Genomic DNA, 7,254 nt, shown 5'->3' with positions numbered 1-7,254 from the left:
GGCAAGTTGTATTTTTGAGGATTAATTTTATTATTGAACAACAACCATGTTCTCAATGAACCCAAAAAGCTGAATAGTTTTGGAAGTAGTTTTTAGTTTGTTTTTAGTTATAGCTATTTTAGGGGGATATCTGTGTGTGCAGGTGACTATTACTGTGCATAATTATTAGGCAACTTAACAAAAAACAAATATATACCCATTTCAATTATTTATTTTTACCAGTGAAACCAATATAACATCTCAACATTCACAAATATACATTTCTGACATTCAAAAACAAATCAGTGACCAATATAGCCACCTTTCTTTGCAAGGACACTCAAAAGCCTGCCATCCATGGATTCTGTCAGTGTTTTGATCTGCTCACCATCAACATTGCGTGCAGCAGCAACCACAGCCTCCCAGACACTGTTCAGAGAGGTGTACTGTTTTCCCTCCTTGTAAATCTCACATTTGATGATGGACCACAGGTTCTCAATGGGGTTCAGATCAGGTGAACAAGGAGGCCATGTCATTAGATTTTCTTCTTTCTTTCATGTAATTAGCAAGAGTCCATGAGCTAGTGACGTATGGGAATGACGTATGGGATATACATTCCTACCAGGAGGGGCAAAGTTTCCCAAACCTTAAAATGCCTATAAATACACCCCTCACCACACCCACAATTCAGTTTTACAAACTTTGCCTCCGATGGAGGTGGTGAAGTAAGTTTGTGCTAGATTCTACGTTGATATGCGCTCCGCAGCAAGTTGGAGCCCGGTTTTCCTCTCAGCGTGCAGTGAATGTCAGAGGAATGTGAGGAGAGTATTGCCTTTTTGAATACAGTGATCTCCTTCTACGGGGTCTATTTCATAGGTTCTCTGTTATCGGTCGTAGAGATTCATCTCTTACCTCCCTTTTCAGATCGACGATATACTCTTATATATACCATTACCTCTGCTGATTCTCGTTTCAGTACTGGTTTGGCTTTCTACAAACATGTAGATGAGTGTCCTGGGGTAAGTAAATCTTATTTTCTGTGACACTCTAAGCTATGGTTGGGCACTTTGTTTATAAAGTTCTAAATATATGTATTCAAACATTTATTTGCCTTGACTCAGAATGTTCAACTTTCCTTATTTTTCAGACAGTCAGTTTCATATTTGGGATAATGCATTTGAATTAATAATTTTTTTCTTACCTTCAAAAATTTGACTCTTTTTTTCCCTGTGGGCTGTTAGGCTCGCGGGGGCTGAAAATGCTTCATTTTATTGCGTCATTCTTGGCGCGGACTTTTTTGGCGCAAAAATTATTTTCCGTTTCCGGCGTCATACGTGTCGCCGGAAGTTGCGTCATTTTTTTTGACGTTATTTTGCGCCAAAAATGTCGGCGTTCCGGATGTGGCGTCATTTTTGGCGCCAAAAGCATTTTAGGCGCCAAATAATGTGGGCGTCTGATTTGGCGCTAAAAAATATGGGCGTCGCTTTTGTCTCCACATTATTTTTCATTGCTTCTGGTTGCTAGAAGCTTGTTCTTTGGCATTTTTTCCCATTCCTGAAACTGTCATTTAAGGAATTTGATCAATTTTGCTTTATATGTTGTTTTTTTTGTCTTACATATTGCAAGATGTCTCACGTTGCATCTGAGTCAGAAGATACTACAGGAAAATCGCTGTCTAGTGCTGGAGCTACCAAGCTAAGTGTATCTGCTATAATTTTTGGTATCTGTTTCTCCAGCTGTTGTTTGTATTGCATGTCATGACAAACTTATTAATGCAGATAAAATTTCCTTTAGTACTGTTACATTACCTGTTGCTGTTCCGTCAACATCTAATTTTCAGAGTGTTCCTGATAAACATATGAGATTTTATTTTTTAAATCCATTAAGAAGGCTATGTCTGTTATTTCTCCTTCTAGTTTACATAAAAGTCTTTAAAACTTCTCTTTTTTCTGATGAATTTTTAAATGAACATCATCATTCTGATACTGATAAATCTTTGTATTTGTTCAAGATGGAATTTATTCGTTCTTTATTTAAAGAAGTATTAATTGCATTAGAAATAGAGGTTTCTGGTCCTCTTGATACTAAATCTAAACGTTTAAATAAGGTTTTTAAATCTCCTGTAGTTATTCCAGAAGTGTTTAATCTCCCTGATGCTATTTCTGAAGTAATTTCCAGGGAATGGAATAATTTGGGTAATTCTTTTACTCCTTCTAAACGTTTAAGCAATTATATCCTGTACCATCTGACAGATTAGAGTTTTTTGGGACAAAATCCCTAAGGTTATGGGGCTGTCTCTACTCCTGCTAAATGTACTACTGTTCCTACGGCAGATAAGTACTTTATTTAAGGAAAATTGAATCCTTTCTAAGAAAAGCTTACTTATGTTCAGGTAATCTTCTTAGACCTGCTATATTTTTAGCGGATGTTGCTGCAGCTTCAACTTTTTGGTTAGAAGCTTTAGCGCAACAAGTAACAGATCATAATTTTATAGCATTATTATTATTCTATAACATGCTAATAATTTTATTGGTGATACCATCTTTTGATATCATTAGAGTTGATGTCAGGTATATGTCTCTAGCTATTTTAGCTAGAAAAGCTTTATGGATTAAACTTGGAATGCTGATATGTCTTCTAAGTCAACTTTGCTTTCCCTTTCTTTCCAGGGTATTAAATTATTTACTCAATTGTTTCTGGAAGGAAGGGAACTTTTTTACCAAAGGATAAAAAATCTAAGGTAAATTTAGGTCTAATAGTCTTTTTTCCTCACAACAAGGAACAAAAGCCTGATCCTTCATCCTCAGGAGCGGTATCAGTTTGGAAACTATTTCCAGTTTGGAATATATTCAAGCCTTATAGAAATCTATAGCCAGCTCCTAAGTACCCATGAAGGTGCGGCCCTTATTCCAGCTCAGCTGGTATGGGGCAGATTACGTTTTCTTCAAAGAAATTTGGATCAATTCCGTTCTCAATCTCTGGTTTCAGAACATTGTTTCAGAAAGGTACAGAATTGGCTTCAAGTTAAAGCCTCCTGCTAAGAGATTTTTTTCTTTCCCGTGTCCCAGTTAACACAGCAAAGGCTCAGCATTTCTGAAATGTGTTTCAGATCTAGAGTTGGTTGGAGTAATTATGCCAGTTCCAGTTCTGGAACAGGGGCTGGGGTTTTATTTTATCTCTTCATTGTACCAAAGAAGGTTAATTCCTTCAGACCAGTTCCGGATCTATCAATATTGAATCGTTATGTAAGGATACCAACATTCAAGATGGTTACTGTAGGACTATCCTGCTTTTTGTTTAGCAAGGGCATTATATGTCTACAATAGATTTACAGGATGTGTATCTGCATATTCCGATTCATCCAGATCACTTTTAGTGTCTGAGATTCTCTTTTTAGACAAGCATTACCAGTTTTTTGGCTCTACCGTTTGGCCTAGCCTCAGTTCCAAGAATTTTTTTCAAAGGTTCTCGGTGCCCTTTCTGTAATCAGAAAACAGGGTTTTGGTATTTCCTTATTTGGACGATATCTTGGTATTTGCTCAGTCTTCTCATTTTCGAAGAATCTCATACGAATCGACTTGTGTTGTTTCTTCAAGTTCATGGTTGGAGGTTCAATTTACCAATCAGTTCATTGATTCCTCAGACAAGGGTAACCTTTTTAGGTTTCTAGATAGATTCAGTGTCTATGACTCTGTCCTTGTCAGACAAGAGAAGTTTAACATTGATATCAGCTTGTCAAAACCTTCAGTCACAATCATTCCCTTTGGTAGCCTTATGCATGGAAATTTTAGGTCTTAGGACTGCTGCATCAGATGCGATCTCCTTTGCTCGTTTTCACATGCGACCTCTTCAGCTCTGTATGCTGAACCAATGGTGCAGGGATTACTCAAAGATATCTCAATTAATATCTTTAAACCGATTATACGACACTCTCTGACATGGTGGACAGATCACCATCGTTTAGTTCAGGGGGCTTCTTGTTCTTCCAACCTGGACTATAATCTCAACAGATGCAAGTCTTACAGGTTGGGGAGCTGTGTGGGGGTATCTGACGGCACAAGGGGTTTGGGAATCTCAGGAGGTGAGATTTCCGATCAATATTTTGGAACTCCGTGCAATTTTCAGAGCTTTCCAGTCTTGGCCTCTTCTGAAGAGAGAGTTGTTCATTTGTTTTCAGATAGACAATGTCACAACTGTGGCATACATCAATCATCAAGGAGGGACTCACAGTCCTCTGGTTATGAAAGAAGTATCTCGAATTTTGGTTTGTGCGGAATCCAGCTCCTGTCTAATCTCTGCGGTTCATATCCCAGGTATGGACAATTGGAAAGCGGATTATCTCAGTCGCCAAACGTTGCACCTGGGCGAATGGTCTCTTCACCCAGAGGTATTTCCTCAGATTGTTCAATGTGGGAACTCCCAGAAATAGATCTGATGGCTTCTCATTTAATCAAGAAACTTCCCTGGTATCTGTCCGGATCCCGGGATCCTCGGGCGGAGGCAGTGGATGCATTATTTTCTTCCTTACAAGTGTCATCCTGCCTATATCTTTCCGCCTCTAGTTCTTCTTCCAAGGGTATTCTCCAATATTCTAAAGGAATGCTCGTTTGTCCTGCTGGTAGCTCCAGCATGGCCTCACAGGTTTTGGTATGCGGATCTTGTCCGGATGGCCTCTTGCCAGCTGTGGACTCTTCCGTTAAGACTAGTCTTTCTGTCTCAAAACCTTAATTTTAAGGTATGGAGTTTGAACGCTTGATTCTTGGTCAAAGAGGTTTCTCTGACTCTGTGATTGATACTATGTGACAGGCTCGTAAATTTGTATCCAGAGAGATATATTATAGAGTCTGGAGGACTTATATTTCTTAGTGTCTTTCTCATCTTTTTTCTTGGCATTCTTTTTGAATACCGAGAATTTTACAGTTTCTTCAGGATGGTTTAGATAAAGGTTTGTCCGCAAGTTCCTTGAAAGACAAATCTCTGCTCTTTCTGTTCTTTTTCACAGAAGGTTTGCTAATCTTTTTTGTGAGTCTCCTTTTCTGATTTTGCATAAGGATAAGGCGGTGCTGCGAACTTCTTTTGAATTTTTTACCTAAGGTTGTGAATTCTAACAACATTAGTAGAGAAATTGTGGTTCCTTCATTATGTCCTAATCCTATGAATTCTAAGGAGAAATCATTGCATTCTTTGGATGCTGTTAGAGCTTTGTTATATTACGTTGAAGCTACTAAGTCTTTCCGAAAGACTTCTAGTCTATTTGTCATCTTTTCCGGTTCTAGAAAAGGCCAGAAAGCTTCTGCCATTTCTTTGGCATCTTGGTTGAAATCTTTATTTCATCATGCCTATGTTGAGTCGGGTAACACTCCGCCTCAAAGGATTACAGCTCATTCTACTAGGTCAGTTCTACTTCCTGGGCGTTTAGGAATGAAGCTTCGGTTGGTCAGATTTGCAAAGCAGCAACTTGGTCCTCTTTGCATAATTTTACTAAATTCTACCATTTTGATGTGTTTTCTTCTTTTGAAGCAGTTTTTGGTAGAAACGTACTTCAGGCAGTGTTTTCAGTTTGAATCTTCTGCTTATGTTTTTTCATTTCTGGGTGTGGATTATTTTCAGCAGGAATTGGCTGTCTTTATTTTATCCCTCCCTCTCTAGTGACTCTTGCGTGGAAAGATCCACATCTTGGGTAATCATTATCCCATACGTCACTAGCTCATGGACTCTTGCTAATTACATGAAAGAAAACATAATTTATGTAAGAACTTACCTGATAAATTCATTTCTTTCATATTAGCAAGAGTCCATGAGGCCCGCCCTTTTTTTGTGGTGGTTTTGATTTTTTTGTATAAAGCACAATTATTCCAATTCCTTATTTTATATGCTTTCGCACTTTTTTCTTATCACCCCACTTCTTGGCTATTCGTTAAACTGAATTGTGGGTGTGGTGAGGGGTGTATTTATAGGCATTTTAAGGTTTGGGAAACTTTGCCCCTCCTGGTAGGAATGTATATCCCATACGTCATTCCCATACGTCACTAGCTCATGGACTCTTGCTAATATGAAAGAAATGAATTTATCAGGTAAGTTCTTACATAAATTATGTTTTTATACCATTTCTTGCCAGCCACGCTGTGGAGTACTTGGATGCGTGTGATGGAGCATTGTCCTGCATGAAAATCATGTTTTTCTTGAAGGATGCAGACTTCTTCCTGTACCACTGCTTGAAGAAGGTGTCTTCCAGAAACTGGCAGTAGGACTGGGAGTTGAGCTTGACTCCATCCTCAACCCGAAAAGGCCCCACAAGCTCATCTTTGATGATACCAGCCCAAACCAGTACTCCACCTCCACCTTGCTGGCGTCTGAGTCAGACTGGAGCTCTCTGCCCTTTACCAATCCAGCCACGGGCCCATCCATCTGGCCCATCAAGACTCACTCTCATTTCATCAGTCCATAAAACCTTAGAAAAATCAGTCTTGAGATATTTCTTGGCCCAGTCTTGACGTTTCAGCTTGTGTGTCTTGTTCAGTGGTTGTCGTCTTTCAGCCTTTCTTACCTTGGCCATGTCTCTGAGTATTGCACACCTTGTGCTTTTGGGCACTCCAGTGATGTTGCAGCTCTGAAATATGGCCAAACTGGTGGCAAGTGGCATCTTGGCAGCTGCACGCTTGACTTTTCTCAGTTCATGGGCAGTTGTTTTGCGCCTTGGTTTTTCCACACGCTTCTTGCGACCCTGTTGACTATTTTTTTTTTTTTTTTTTAGCCTTGTAAAACAAATCTCAATTTATGTACAATAGGTTGCAATTTGAGTAATGCTAGACATATGTTTTATTTTGCTTATATAAATGTATAGTTCTCATACCATCTTGTTACAATATTCCTATGAGAAATCTCTTACACTAATCTAACCCTCCAGTTTTCATCATTTCCCCATATTAACCACATCTGCTCCTCTCCTAGCTATCATTCTGTTATGGTTTTTTTTTTTTTTTTTTTATATATTTTTTATTGAGGTTCAAAAAAAGAAAAAAACAGAATCAATAAAACTCAACATTACAGAAATCAGTGGTTTTTGACAACTATACAAAGATCTGTAACTCAGTTGGCATACAGTAAGAATATGGTAAACCTAGCTTATGAACACAGAGACTATATAATAAGAGCTGCGCAGCGTTGAGTTCAGAGAAGGGAGACCTCGGTTTTTTAATATAGGTTATATTATGATACTGTTATGGTAACTAGACCCAAGTATATTACAGGTTGATAGCTAGCAAGCTACGCATG

This window comes from Bombina bombina, chromosome 11 (genome assembly GCF_027579735.1).
Source record: "Bombina bombina isolate aBomBom1 chromosome 11, aBomBom1.pri, whole genome shotgun sequence".
Lineage (NCBI taxonomy): Eukaryota > Metazoa > Chordata > Amphibia > Anura > Bombinatoridae > Bombina > Bombina bombina.
Note: the sequence above shows the minus strand (reverse complement) of the source record.